The 16,512-nt window shown below is 33.1% G+C and overlaps 1 non-coding gene across 1 annotated transcript; it reads left to right on the top strand.

The window, feature by feature from the left end:
* The first annotated feature begins 5,641 nt into the window (after window positions 1-5,641).
* On the top strand, window positions 5,642-5,777 carry LOC120588702 (small nucleolar RNA SNORA21). The gene has a single exon (XR_005649286.1). It is a non-coding gene; the product is annotated as a small nucleolar RNA SNORA21 (small nucleolar RNA).
* The last annotated feature ends 10,735 nt before the right edge of the window (window positions 5,778-16,512 follow it).

Genomic DNA, 16,512 nt, shown 5'->3' with positions numbered 1-16,512 from the left:
AAGCCTTGCTACTTTGTCGTCTTGACCTCTCTCCGCATGGCATTTCATTCTGCAACATCTCTCCAGGTGACTTGGGGTTCTTGAAGCATGCATGAGCATTCCAAGAAACTTGGCAGACGCTCCAAGAGCTTTGGAAGAATTCAGTGTCACTTCTGTCATATAATATTGGTCAAAAGGAGTTACAGGCCCAGCACAGATTCTAGGAGAGAGAAAAATAGACTCCACATCTCTGTGGGAAATGTAACCAAGAATTTGATACTCTTCTTCTAAAACACTGACATTCAAACTCTTATTCTTTAATGGTATTCTAATCAGCTTTCTTGAAGTAGGTGCTTCTCAGAATGTAACTTTTGTTATAGTAGAAATAGTATGATCTTTAAAGTTGGGGTTAAATACTGTCTTCTTCTTGCTCTCTCTATAAATTGCATTATGTCTGAACCTCAGATTTATCATATAAAAATGTAGATGAAAGCATTTTTGAGAAAAGGAAGGTAATCAGAAAATGTTCTTAATGTGTGTATTGTAATGCTTATCATAAAAAAATCAGAAAATTTCAGTTCTCTAGTCCCTTCCTTGTGTTTTTTTTTCCCCTAGACGAATGTTTTTTTCCTGATAGAAATGGCAACTATAGTGTGAAAACTCTTGCTTCAGTCTGCCCTTAATTCAACTCACTATCGAAATCTTTTTAAAGTATTTCTTTAAAATGTAACTCATTTTTCAAAAATATTTAATGACACTATATTGAAATCTAATAAAATGTTTGGATGGTCAAGGCCCCTAGAGTCTATCTCCAAGTTGTTTTTCACAGGCTTTTATCTACTGCTACCCGGCATCAGACAAGACTACATACTGTACATTCAGTCCTCAACCAGTCAGCGTTTCTTATGCTCATGCTAAGTCCCTGGAACTAGCATAGGTTCCAGAGATATAGACATGTCTCTTCCTCTACATTTTTACATATTATAGTCTTAGCTGAAAAATACCATTTTTACCAGTATGAAATAAATAAAGTTAATCATTCAATAAATTATTTTTTTGTATCGTTTTTAGTTTTTAATGTTTCATTTAGATAAGATTTATGGATAATTGAAAATGATTCTAATCAATTATATGATATAGCAATAGCTAGTAATAAATACAAAACACTTAGTAATTAGAAGAGATTAACTCTTCTTTCAATTGACTTTTGGCTGTAAAGGATTAGGGTAGTGTTCTTTTTTTTTGTAAATATAAGAAAAATATTTTATCAAATGTTTAAAAATTTCATTGTTAATCTTTAGTCTTAATCATTAAGCTTTTTCATATTAAAAAAAAAGTTCTGTGTTTGGTGAGTTACTTCTTATCAACTTTCTAAATCACTTATCTCCGTCCTCAACATTTCTTATTATCTTGAATCTATATTGCACCCAAGAACATTTCATGTTTAAGGTTATCTCTGTGGAAGAGAAATTATCTAAGGTCATCTCCCAGGAAGTTTCTCTCTTGATTAAATAAAGGATTAAATATGCTTTTCTAAGTGGTATGTGCTACATGCCTCTCTCTCTCTTTTCTTTCTCTCTCTCTCTTTCTCGTGACAATTTCTGGGATAATCTTAAGTAATTGGACATAATCGTGGACCTAATCATGAACCTAAAAAGTTAGGTCCTAATCATGGACCTAAAAGTTAGTGTTGAGTGTTACTTCAATGTTAAATGTGAGACGAAATGTTTCTCTCAAGCTTATTTTCTTGTAAAAATAGACATAGGTATATGAGGAAGGTAATTCTTAGCAATATGTGTAGTCAATATATTTCAAGTATAACTAGAGTTAGGAATAGTTTTTCAGGATTAAGAGCTCTGTGCCTCTCCAATTGTACCATATAAGAGACTTTGAATTCCGCTTCATAGAGTCAACCTTTACAGGTTTGTAACAACCTGAGAAATTGAGTGACTTGAAGGAAGTAGGGGATATTATAGTAGAATCACTGCAACAGTGTAAGTCCACTCTCATCTGTCCATTTCAAAACAGACTGTGAGGCCCAGGAGACATGCAGCCAGAGTTACCATTTAGTTTTTTCTTTACACAATAATTCATTCATTCATTCATTAAATATTCCTCAGAAATGAGGCACTATGTTAACTCTTGTGGATATACAAAAATGTATCCAATTTTTTAAAAAGCTTACAATCTTGTAGTAAAAACTTCTATGCCACATTTTGAATTGTAGAATATTTTAATTAGCATATTTCTATAACCATTAATACACGTTAACCATGATTCCTGTTGATTGTAGCACAATCTTTATAGTACACTCTTTTAAAAATTTTACAAAGTGTACTAGTTTGGAGGATAAATTATACTAGTAGTTCTCAAAATATAGTCTGGTTATCTCTGGGGGAGCTCCTAAGATACTTTCATGGGGTCAGCAAAATCAAAATTATTTTCATAATGTAATACAAAATATTTTTACTTTTTCACTCTTATTTTCTTTTAACTGGAGTTTTCTAGAGCTACATGATGTGTGATATTGTAACATTAACCGTAGAAGCAGATCTGAGAATCCAGATGTCTTTTATTAAGCTAAATATGTTATTTATGGTAACATGTACTAGGTTTATTTTAATTGTATTATTTTTGAATAAATTTGTAAGTAAATATATATTTTGGTCTGATTTTTATTGTCTGTTGGTAAATGTTCATAAATGTAATCCATATAAGCATCAGCCTTTTGAGGCCCTCAATAGTACTTGAGTATAAAAGGGTCCTGAGTTGAGAATTATGTTACTGTAATTATTTTTATGTACTATTTCTATTACCAATTTGGGTTTACTTCAGTTTCTGCCTTTAAGGTTATATAATTTTATTTTTCCAGATATGAGCAGACTTCCTCTCATTAATTCGTACATTCAAGAAATGTTATGGACCTATGATTGTGCTGAAAGCTGGGAATACTGAAGCAAACTGAATGAATTTTGTTATATAGGAAATGATTTTTAATCAAGTGAGCATTAAAATTTAAGTAAAATTCACTTGTGGCAAGCTATAAAGAAAAGCTACACAGTTTATGTCTTCCTATAATATTTTGATTTGAACTTGGAAGGATGGAAACCTTCCCCTGGGAAGTTACATTTGAACTGAAATATAAAGGGTGCATAAGCATTCATAGAATGCTGAATGCAAAGGGCATCACAGAGAGAAAATAGAATATGCAAAGGCCCTATGGAAGGAGGAAGCATGAAGGAGCTCAGTGAGCGGGAAAGACTCAGAAGATCAATATGGCATAAAAACAATTACAGTAGGGTAGATGGAATCAGGATAAGAGATTCAGGTAAAGAGAGAGGTAGGGACCAAACCATTAAAGGCTTTATGTGCACAATAAAGAATTTTTCTTTAATCCTAAGAGCAATGTGAACCCACCAAAAAGTATAAATGGGTAAAAGAGGTACAGAGGAGTTTTTTTAGGTCCATGATTTGATTTGTGGGTATTCATTCAAGCGAACACAGCTATGTGATAATGGAGTTTGAACTGGGCTGATAGTTTTCAAGAAATGGAGAAATATTTAGGGACAAAATCAATGTAGCTTATCCATGGCTAAGATATGTAGAAGGATGATGGGACTATGAACAGACTTTTTTCATTAATTCATGCATTTAAGAAACATTTAAGAATTTAAGAAATTGATTGCATATAAAGATTTCTGACTATGCAACTGACTGGTTAATAAAACAATTCACTTGAGCAGAAGAAGGTAGTACTGACCAATAAAGGCACAGAATTTCCATGAAAATGATAGTCACATATGGGCCTACAACTCTACAGTGATGAGTGGAGATGATGAACAGTAAACTGCAGACTAAATAAGGTCAACAGCCCAATAACATCAATCTCAGTGAAAAGAGTTGTTTTATCCTCCAAAAATAGAAACAAATCAAGCTCAAACTGATTTTGACATCCACTATTTTTATAGTCCTGAATTACCTCCCCCTCCCCCACCCCCACCTCCCTTATTCACTGTGACCAGGCACAACAGGGGTCAGAAGTTGTAAATTTTCTCTTTCAAATCAGTTTTTACCACCTCATTCACCCAGTCAATGAGAATGAGCATCTAGAATGTATTATGTTACTTAAGGGTTCTTTACTGTATTTTTTTTTTCTTCAGCATTGTCTTTATGTATAATTACAGCAGCATCAACAAATCTCCATCAGGTTTCCTTGAAGAGTTGTATAACAATAGAAAAAGCCAGGCTCCAGGCCCAGCCAACTGATTCAAATCTCTGGGAGAGGCTCAAATCCAGGAAGAGATTTGAATCAACTCCTAGACAACTCCTCTGTACGCTGAAGTTGAAAAAAACTGCAAAAGAAACTGTGGGGAAATGTTGAAATCTGGATTTTGTAGATTGTGGAAACCTCAATGAGGTAGCTGCTCACACTTGAGACCTAGAATGAAGCTGTCTTTGGAAGCTTTCAGGATTATACTTTCGTTCCGACTTAATGACTTTCATGGATCAATTTGTGGTGCGCAGGATGAGAAAGCAGCAGCTACTCTATAATTGATTAAATTCTGTGATTGAGAAGTTGATTATGATTGACTTTCTGGGGATTCTTGGATTGGAACTTGCCCTGTTCTTGGTTTTAAAAGGAATTTTACTTGGTAGCCCTACATGTTTAACATCATAATCATAGATTCCTTTTTTCCCTTTGTCACATGTATAATCTGTTTTTCTACTTTTCCATCTGAGGAGAAAGCATCCCTGTTATCAACTAGAATGACTGTTCTTCTAAGATAGTTCCTCTGTGGCCAGTAATACTTGAAACACTTTATTTGTGTTAAGGAATTTAACTGATTGCACGTTGATAGTTTTCAGAACACATAAATCTTAATTCCCGGGACATATACTACTAATATTTACTTTATCCTCAGTCTTTTCAACTAAATTTTTAATATTTAAATCAAATTTCTGTAGCTATTTGCCTCACTTTGAGTTTTATTATAACACATTAAATAAACTGCATGCAATTGGAATGTCAGATGACTCATGAGGTCGTCACTCATTATCTGCAGTTTTGTTTTCTGTGGCTTGAGTTACCTGCAGTCAACTGTGGTCCAAACTATTAAACGGGAAACTCCAGAAATAAATAATTCATAAGTTTTAAATGCATGCCATTCTAAGTAGTTTGATGAAATCTTATGCTATATCGCTCTCTCCCACCTGGACCATGAATCATCGCTTTGTCCAGCATGTCCACTCCGTATACATTACCTGCCTGTTAGGTATTTAGTAGATGTCTCATTAATCAGATTGGCTATTTTAGCATTGTAGTGCATGTGTTCAGATAACCTTTATTTTACTTAGTAATGGTCCCAAGAGTAGTGATGCTGGCAATTTAAATATGCCAAAGAGAAGCTGTATAGTGCTTCCTGTAAGTAAAAAAGTATGTATTTATAGGTATTCACAGGAAAAATATAGTGTGTGTAGAGTTTGATACTCTCCACTGTTTTAGGCATCCACTGGGTGTCTTGGAATGTATTTCGCGCAGATAAGGGAGAATTACTGTACTTATTGATTTAAAAGTATGAAAGAATGGGATTTTAAATTGAAATATATTATGAGTGAAGTAAGCCGCCTGCAAATTAGTTTCCTTAAAATTAACTTACCCAACACCCTTTTAAAAGCACTCATTTGACCTTTTGCTAATGATCCATGGAGTCGTCAAGGAAAAGAATAGTAAAAACACCACTTTGGGGTGAAGCGGCGGTATGTTGTGTTATTTTGCTTCAATCATTTGTATGACAAGGTAAGAGAAAGAAGAAAAAAAAGTAACTATTTACTCATTGGTGCTAATTTATGCCTTCGTTCTTTATATGACAAGTACTTGAGAAATATATCACTTACCTTACAAATATTTCATAATTAGAATTTTTTAGTCATTCCTTCTAGAGTTTCCTACTATCCCTTCTCATTCTGAGTAGTGTTTTTGATACTTTAGATTATTTTTTCCACCTGAATGGTATCAAGTTTTAATATTACAAAAGTGCAAGGGGCAAGTGAGTTAGTAATCTTATTAAGCTTTTAAACCTACTTTTTCTTCATTTAGTTGGAAGTATTTTCCACCTTACATTCTCACAGAAGTTATATCAGAAACATGAAATAGCAATAACACATATAATTTAATCATTTATTTTATACATATAAGTTTTGAGGCAATATAGAGCTATATGATTCTCTTTAGTTTTCCAGTTGGTCATACAGATGTGTTGGTTTATAAGAAACAATTATATTAAGGATCGTATCTGCCAATTATTTTTCTAGCCATAAATTGATGGCAGTGTTATCATTTGGGGTGATCTGAACTTCAGCCCTGGTAACACTGGGGGTCCTCAGTTCTTTTCACCAATACAGCAAAGAATTATAGCTCAGCAAGATTTAGGAAAAGTAAGATATTAAAATACATTTTAAGGAAGAAGCAGGGCATGCCTAAACAGGTTGTGTGGAAACAAAAGGTATGATTAAAAAGTACACTCCAAGCGAAGAGCAGATTATAGCTAGGGCTGCAACCTCATGGAAGTGAGGAGATTTGTATTATATTAGGGCCGCTATAGGGGAAGGAGTTACAAAGGCAGTCCTAGATGAGTGGCATGTGAGGTCATTTTGATTGATATTTGGCTGTTATATAAGTCTCTGCCTACTGTGCATGTGGTTACCCAGAATTCAATCTGTTATAATTAGATTCATGAACTTCTGGGCATAGGCATGATATTATAATGATGGTATAATAAGGCTGAGATGAAAAGAGGGTCAGAGTAGTTCTTACTGTATAAGTGTCTGTAGCCGGATTAAACCAGCTGTAAATTTATGATCCTTCATTCTTTTGTTCCTCAGGTTGCAGGGAAGATTTGTAACTATGAAATGGATATTCCAGGGAGGTTCTAAGGAAGGTCTCTGGGCTGGGCCTTCATTCTTTTGTTACCCTGTCGCTCATGTCTGTGTAACTACCTAACTGAAGTAAGAGCGTTTTCAGGAAAAAAAAAAAAAAAATTGTTAGTTGGCTTTTCTTTTGCGGTAAATGAAGTAAAGCAATGTTTTAAAGGGAAGATGGAAGTAACTGCAAAGACCATTTAGATTTGAACTCCTCTACATAAAGGTCATTCACCCTAAGCCTATTAGTCATATATGACTATCAGCTAATCTTCTCAGGCTGTAATTTCTCAAGCAAAATATAAGGCAGTGTGCATCCATCCCCAGCTTCGATGAAACTTTTACGAAGGAAAATTTATACTAGTTGCACATAATAGTTGGGAGCTGATTAAATGATTTATATTTTGCCTGATCAGAAAGCCAGGAAGATTAAAAATTGTGGCAATCCCCTCGCAGAGCACAATGATTGTCTTCAGGTCATTGCTAAGAAATTGTCAATGTGGTTCAAGGACAGCTCAGCACTTCGCACTTTCTCAAGGCAAGTCATTACTTAAGTGGTTAGATATGTAGTCCTAAGAGCAATGCCTTTGAAAGCTGGTTTTTCCCTGTAATTATAGCCCTATCAAATAAGGTGTTAATTTAGAGTTGTTTGGTATTTCAAGAGGCAGGACATAAATGGAATTTACTTGAATTTACTTAAGTATCCTCCCGGAAGTCTTATCATTCAATTTCAAAATGGGCATAACTTCATATTATGATTTTAATCATGCCAGTAACTCACTTGGAAACTGGAGACAAACTAAAACACACAAGCAAAGCAAATCTAGCTAACCGAAGGCAGGACTGGGGAGATTTTAGCTAGGCAGAAAGAATCTGCTATGTGTTATGAGCCAGGAAGGCAATGATTGAATCTAGAAAGGCAGATAGGCCTGAACAATTCTTTTACATATTGCCTATTTCTTATTCTGATACATATCTTTATTTATCAATAGAGTTTAAATAAGTCATTTAAATAAATGTCAGTAACAATGAATGTTTATTAGGCATTTACTTTATGCAAAATACAAAAGGTTTGGAAATTTAAGGAAAAAAGTTATAATAGGCCAAAGATTTGCTATTTAGCAGTATCAGAAGGGTTCTTTTACCAGAGATAAATTTGAGAAACTGGCATTGGAAGAAACAGAACCAAAAAGTAGTATATATACATTTCGTCTCACTCTTCATTGATGGCATTGCCATTGTTCTTTGCATACATGTCTGATTTTACCCTTAGCTCTCAGCATTATTGTGATGATGATGATGACTATGATACTATACACAGCTATATTTATTTTTTCTTCCATATGATTTGCTCTAGCTTACTTTTTGGTAAGAATGCAGTATATTATACATATACAAAATATGTGTTAATTGACTATATTATTAGTAAAGCTTTCAGTCAACAGTAGACTGTTAGTAGTTAAGTTTTACATGGAATTACGATTATGCAAGCAGTCAGTACCTTAAAACCCCATGTTGTTCAAGGGTCAACTGTACTATGAAATGTTGGGAAGGACGACTGTACTAAGATTCTGATATAAACTCAAGGTCTTGGTAGCTTTTTGTAATATCTGAGATTAGGGTGTGGGGTCATTTAAAACTAACAGGGTTTGGAGCCATGAAAAGTGGATTTGAAAATTGAAAGCAGTCTAACAAAGCTCTGTAGTTACTCTCATGCATTTAGGAAGTTGGGAGGATTAATTTAATATTTATTTATTTATTTTTATTTTGTTCATTGGCTGGTTTTTCTCAGTCAATTTGGACTACCTGAGGTAGTTTTAGATTTTGTTTGTCAACCTAAAAACACTTCATGTCTTCCTGCCCTGTTCTGTGTTCTAGTACATGTTAAATTAATAATGGTGGTCTTGCAGTCATATTAGATAATACTTGAGGAATTTACATCTGGTGGTCATTTACATTGTACCTGCTATATCTCAATTACCTCTGAGAGAAGAAAAGGAAAGAATAAAATTATATTTTAGGGGTATCTATGCAACAAAATAGTAGAATTGAGCAGGAGTGGATTCAGTGATTTAGAAGAAAGCTATCTGCTTTAGCATTGGACAACTGTGAAGAAATTGATAGCTTTACTCACTTGCCTGAATAGAGGAATATACATATGTTCTTATATGTAAGGTTAGCAGAAATCTATTTGTTTCAAAGAGAAGAACATACATAGACTATCATGGTTCAGGTTTCTTTTGGCTTAATATGGCATGTCAACTCTAAAAATGCTATAAATACTAAAGGAGATTTGGAGTGTCTGGAAATGGGGTGATAGGAGAGTTGTCTGGATTCATAAAATGATATATCAGTTACACTGCATATAGGTGTCCTTTTATGGGACACCATCACCATATTTAGACATAAAATTGAAATGGTGTAAATGTTATGTAAGAGACCCTAGAAGATGCCATGTTGAACCAACAGATAGATAAGGTGTGTTTAGGAGGCTCAAAGAAGTGACTTCTAAAAAATTACAATTGAGAACTTTTTAGTAGTTTTACTTTTTTTTGTATCAAAACTTTATTTGTAAATTTATATTTTATTTACAAATAAGTTGAGCAATATATTAATAAATATTATTTTGATTTACTTTTTCTTCCCAGATATAGCATATAGTAGAAGTATAATGGAGAAAAAAATGGGAGAAGAACTCAGATGGAATGTTTTTATTTCTTCAAAACTACACACCTATTTTATTTGTTTGTTTGTTTGTTGTTGCATTGAAATTATATTTCGCAAAAGCAGTATGGTATCCAGATACACAATGGGAATTATTTGACTCTGAATTCCAGCATTTTCCATATTAATGAAAGCTATTCAGACTTAATTAAAGAATTCCTCTCCCACTCCCATCCCCAGTCTCTTTGGAAGGCTATAAGTAAATTCAAAGCAATGTAAATGATACATATCTTTCGTGATTTAAATGATAAACATGGTCACAGAAGCATGTTTATATTGTGCAGTAGAAAGTACTTTATAATATTCATTCATCAATTTTCAAAGAGCTGTTAAAGGTAGCATTTAAATACTTCTCACCCCACTTTAAAAATTTAAGAGCTGGGATTATTTCCCTGTTTTTTAGAAGTTATTGAATCAATTACTGTGAATTATAACAATTTATAACAGATAAGCGTACTCTAGAGACAATTTTACACATCAAAAATTTTTCATTCAATGTTACAAAAATCAAAGACTAAGTAAGTAGGAAAAGAGTCTGGCTAAATATACCAGATTTGACTACGAATTTATGGAGTTTGTGATTAATAAGTTCCCTTCTCTTAAACATTGGAAATGTTTATGACTAAACTTCCAATCAGCTCTGTTGGGGTTATTACTTGACGTCATGTCTGTGTCTATCTCTTTCGATTCTTAGTTTGATTTCAAGTTTAATTTGTTATGCATATATACCACTATAATGAAAACTGACATAATCGGTTTATTCAAAATTAAATGATTCAAGAACATAATATAACCATGTAGAAAAATAAACATCCAAATGATGCAGCAGAGAAAAGACAAATTGCTTATGACTTAATTTATTTTGAAAAAAAAATGGTGAAGCATCTTGGGAAGAAGTAATTATTTCTTCTATATTTGCCCACAGTTAAAAATTAACTATAGCTATAACACTCATATTAATCTTATTCTTTCTACCTTTCATCCTCCCTATTCCTCCTGGCTCCCTTTATCTTTTATTGCTTCTCTCATGAAAAATATTAAGGCTGTGTAACATGAAATGATAAATCATACATGACCCAAATTTGCAAATTTGCAACTTACTGTGATCACTTATGCAACATTTAAGTTCACAAATTAGCCATTTCATGAGTCCATAAAAATGACCATGGCAGTGACTCCTACTTAAACAAGTTTTTGTTTAGGCATTTTATTGTACGAATGGTAGAGAGGCATCTATTTCTTCAGGCTTCAAGGAGGATAGTCACTAATAGTATCTTTTGTCTGTTTTTCATCTAGGGGAAAAGAAAAAAGGAAAAGAAAGAAAGACAGAAGAAATGGAGGGAAGGAGGGAAGAGATAGGGGAAAGAAGACAGATATATCTTTGTCCATCCCTAAGGCAGAATCCTACCCTCACTTATAAAATTCACATGAAAGATTTATATTAGATTAATAATTCAATTCACTACATTTTAGTAGTACCTACCATGTAGTAGGGGCTGTCTCAAGAACTTGAATATGTACCGTTATGTAAAGTGTGACAAATTTTAGGGGGTCTGTAAACTGTTACTGTTAAGGGCCAGATGGCAAAATTTTTGGCTTTGTGGGATATATGGTTTCTGTCTCAACTAATCAACTGTGCTTTTGTAGTTCATAAGCAGTCATACGCTAGAGAAACTAATGAGCACGGCTGTGTTCAAATAAAACTTTATATATAAAAACAGATGTGGACAGAATTTGCTCTACTCCTGCTTGCCAACCCCTATTTATTTTAATTGACAGTTATTTGAAACATTGTCATGCCCTGGATAAAGATACTACATTACCTACATTCAAATTAATACTTTGATTATGAGTTTGGGGTTTTGTTTTGTTTGGGGGTATAGGTTAGATGTTAATTATATGATATGTAATGAATTTTATAATGAGGGACTCCAAAATAACTACATTCTGCCTTGGTCTAATCTGTGGGTTTGTTATATACAAGGAATAATACCATCTAGGAGGCAGATGTACCTAATTACTTTAGTTCTGCACCATGAAACTGTGAAACTGGATTTGATGCACATTACAGCCCGGATGGGGATGAGTGACTGCATTCTCTTAAGTTGAAATCTAAATCTTAAAATTTTTAATCTTCTGACTGGCCATATGATAAATGAAAATGAAAAAGTAAAATTCATGTTTAGGTACAACTAAACAAACCTAGCTCTGTGAACTTGCCCCCTAATAAAGGTAGACTAGTGTTCTTAAATCTTACTAATCAGAAAAGTATTCTCCCTCTTGGGAAAAATGAATAAAAGATTGGTAGAAGAAAGACTTTTTTTGCAGTGGAAGTGGTAACAGGAGCTGTCCACTCTTCAAAAGCCTACAATTTGATTTTCTGAATATAGATAGATATAGATAGATGTAGATATAGATATAGATGATATAGATAAGTATAGATACAGATACAGATAGAAATATATAGAAATTTTGGCTTAGACAACAGATCCTTATTTTCTCACAGTTCCGGAGCTTGAATTCCAAGATAAAGATGCCAGCAGGGTTAGTTTCCTCTGAGGCTTCTTTTCTTGATTTGCAGAGGGCTGCCTGCTTCTTTACATGGTCATCCCTCTGTGCACATATCCATGCCTCTGGTTGTCATACCAGATATATTGGAATAGTGCCCCACCCTAAAGACCTCATTTTAACCTAAACACCTCTTAAAGACCTTATCTCCAAATACAGTTACATTCGGAAGTACTGGAAGTCGAGACTTCAGCACATGCATTTTGAGAGGACAGTTCAGCCCCCTAATACCTTGAATTAAGATAAACTGCCCTCTGATAGCAGAGATTTGAAGTCTTAGCCACATGCTCTCTTTTTTATTTGTTTTTATTTGTCTTGTTTTTTTTTTTGAGGTATTATTGACAAATTATATATATATTTAAGATGTACAATGAATTCCTATCATAAAGGAAACTTAGATTCTGAAAATTGACTACCATATATGTTTATCAATATTTAATAGAGCCATGAATGTAAAACGGTGGGCCTAGGATATAGAAATGAAAGAGCCTACAAGAAACTACTATGTCATATTGTAGATTTGAATGCCATTTCTTATAAAAGAGAAACAGAAATAAATAAGTACTTGCACATAGAAAACATCTGACTTCACGTGATCAAGTGAAGTTGCCTTTGCAGAAGAGCAGTAACGTTGCTTAGATTCGATTGTAAGATACAAGATCTTGAAGTTCATGTCACTGATTAGTTGTATTAATAATAACAAAAAGAAAAGGAGCAGCATTGATCGCTTAACTAATTGTACATTTCTTGAAACTTGGCGGTGCCAAGCTTGGCTCCCTTCAGAAAGAGAGACCAAGCCCCAGCATAATAGGTTTACTGTTCACTTTGGGTTGTTATAAACAGAATCGATATGTACTAATGACTGAAGGAATAAATTTGGTCATACTTCATAGGATAATGTTCTGCACTTACCCAGTTGTTGGTTTGACATAGACTAATAGAGTTTACCCTTCTTAAGTTGTAAATTACTATGAAAATGCTGAGCCCAACAGTAAAATGCATTTGAGATGTTTTTAAGCTTAGGAAATATTGGTAATGTTTCCACTAAGCATACTATTAAAATAAATACATAGTATTTATTGCTTGGTTCTCAGCTGCAGCTGGATGAAAAGCAGTGGGAAAGGAGAAATAAGACATACATATTTATCAAATGCACAAGGCTCATGTTTACTTAATTCACTTTCAAAGAGTTGTTTACACCAAAGGAAAAAAAGAGCTTTCTTTTTATTTTTGAGGATTATTTAAGTAAAGTTGATACAGACAATGGTACTGATAGTTATAATTGTTGTGGTAATTGAAAAACTAATTGTTATAAAAGATTAGCCATGACTTTTGCCTATCATTAATTTACTGCCACTTTGTTGTGCTTTCTGTTTGAAGTTTCATCAAGACTTCTAGATAATGTTTCTGTATTTCAGGTTAAGTGAAGAATTTGTCTCAGAATAAAGTAACATACCCATACACATATATAATTTTATATATATATATATACATGCTATATATGTCTACTTATAAATTAGTTTTATATATTTATGTATATATAAAATAATATATTACACCTGTGTGTGAGAGAGAAAAAGAGTATTCAGGGATACCAGAAATAAAGTAACTTTCAATCTATATTTCACTATAATTAAAAATTATATATTTCTTATATTGTTTTCAGAAAACTTGTGATTATATTTGGTAAATAGGGGCATTGATTTATATAGGTATAATATATTACAGAAATGTTCACCCGATCATTTGTATATGATTGTAGAATGGTATGTGTGTATATATACACAAACCAATCTATTAGCTTTTTAAAGATCAGAGAAAGACTAAATCTTTTACTTTCTTGAATGCATGGGTAGTAAAGCAAAGAAAGTTTGCATATGAAGTAGAACATATTAAAGAAAAATCAATTTAGGAATAAAATTGGATTTCATTGTTTTCAATCGCATCTTCCTTCTGCATAATTTTCATTACACTGCTCTCACAAATCTGAAATTTGACCACGTTTTCTTTGTGTTATATCATGATGTATGTCTTCTTTTAACAATAGAGTGAGCTTCTTGAGGGTCTAGCAAAAGTTCTATTTTTAAAAAAAATTCTCAAATACCTGGCACAGTGGTAGGCATATAAAAACATTTGATAAATATTTTTTGAATTAACAGTTATGAAAGACATAGGCAAATTGTTTCAGTCTGGCTTTAGGCATAGTAGAAGAGTTAAAGAGATTAAAGAGGTAAGTTAAAATGAAAGAGAATGGAATATGTTTATTTGACTTATTCATAATAATCAAAATTCTGCAATTAAAAAAGTTTTGAGAGATGTTTTTATTTTAAATAATATGTTAAGGTTTTGTTTAATATTTACACTTAGTTCCATTTTGTTGAAAACAAAAAGAATACTAAAGTTGTGTATTATGGCATGCATTGAGCTACATATAAGATTACTGAGATAAAAAAAGAAAACTGATGAGCCTATTTTAAAACCTCTTCCAGTTGCCTCTTTTTAAAATGAAGTCATGCCCATGAAATTCTAACCAGACTACATGTTTTTATTGGGCATTAGAATGTCTGTTGATATGCTAAGCATCTGGTTACTTTGAGATTCTGGCTTAACTGGGCAGAACAAGTATTTTTTTCTATTCAATTCACTGATTATCTACAAAAGAATTATTTCATCATTCTGGTCGCTGTACATCATAAATGAGGTTATGCATTCAAGTGCTGATGCTTCCTCATTAATATGGAGTCATTTGAGACTGAAATTGCAGGTGGAATGGTGTCTGTATGTGGCGTTAAATGTTGACAGATAGTCTTCCTGTAATGGGAGAGTGGCGTGAAAACAATGTGCTGCCAATTGAATTGGAAATGCAGATACTGAATCATTAATGGTTTAAAATATAAAGTATCTGATCTGTCTAATTTTAGGAAATGTATGCTTTTATGAATATCGGACTCATGTTCACTCTGAAAACATTTCAGTAAACTCTATATCTTGCCTCCTATAAAAACTGTTTAATTTTTTAAAAAATATTTTGGCTCTAAAATTATAAATATTCCAAACTAGTAACTTAGTTACTAGCAACACCTTAGTTAAATGTTTCTACTTGTCTCAAACCCTCTATGTGAAAAGAGCTCTGAACTGCTTTTAGATAGATTGTGTGATCTACTTGTAAGCAATTCAGTGCATATTTAGTAACATAGAAATGAATACAGCAATCTCTGTTAATATTCAGAATTAAGGCTTGGTTTTCTAATTATCCCATGCTACTCAGGGAAGTCTGTGCATGGGTTATTTTAAGGCAGCACTATGCCTTTCTGTATGACTTGAATAACAGAGACACTAGATATGCTTTAAGAAAGTAGCAGTTCTTAATACCTATGTTTTTTTTTTTCTATCATAGTTGTTTATATGCATATTTTACTCACAATTTAGAATATAATATACTCCAAAATATACTTCATTTATTCTAACTGCAATCCAGAACACCTAACACAGTGCTATGGAAAGAACTATATTGGCATTAGATTCAGGATATCTGTATTTGAATTCTAGCTTTATCCCTTCCCAAGTTGTATACACTTGAGAGACTCATTTAACCTCTCCTGTACAATGTTATTACCCCTAAATCTAAAAATAATATGTCACGAACTCATAAAAAATTGAAGTCTATAGAAAAACATTGTAGCTATAATATGCAGCACAAATTAGAGATACTAGTATTATTATTGACACATAAAAGACAATAACTACCTGATAAATTATAAGTGGCTCTCAGGGGCAGCAGAGTTCTGCAGATTGTCTCTGCTGACTTAACCATTTTCCATATTGAGGCTAAAATATGTAATGTCACTGAAACTTGATTATAGTGTTATATGGGCCCTACTTATTTGACACTCTGGTAAATGGCATTTTTATTTAAACTGAAGGAGACTATCAGAGAACAAAGCCAGTTGTATGCCTACAGCAACCCCTGGCAATGAATTAATGGTATATCTATAGTACTAGCACACAGTCTATTGAAATCGGATAGATGGCTGCTTTTCCTGCAACCCATCTGCAGTGGTCTATAAAGAAATGTAATTCAGCTGAATAACATAAATCTTCCTCTGCTGAGATCCTTCGTTCAAGTCAGTTGGTTTTTCTGCTCATGCTGGCTGTTGGACAACTCAATCCATCACTCATGTTTATTCATATTGTTACGCTATCTATATGCTTACTTTAAGATTTCATTTCTGTAATAAGAGAAATAATTTGTTTGCCTAGGCATTTTTACCATGACATACAATTTAGAGGGGCTTCCAGTAAAAGCTTTGTAAGGATTATGGA

The sequence above is a fragment of the Pteropus medius genome, unplaced genomic scaffold (genome assembly GCF_902729225.1).
Source record: "Pteropus medius unplaced genomic scaffold, Ma_sr-lr_union100, whole genome shotgun sequence".
Classification (NCBI taxonomy): domain Eukaryota; kingdom Metazoa; phylum Chordata; class Mammalia; order Chiroptera; family Pteropodidae; genus Pteropus; species Pteropus medius.
This window is presented reverse-complemented; position numbering and strand designations above follow the sequence as displayed.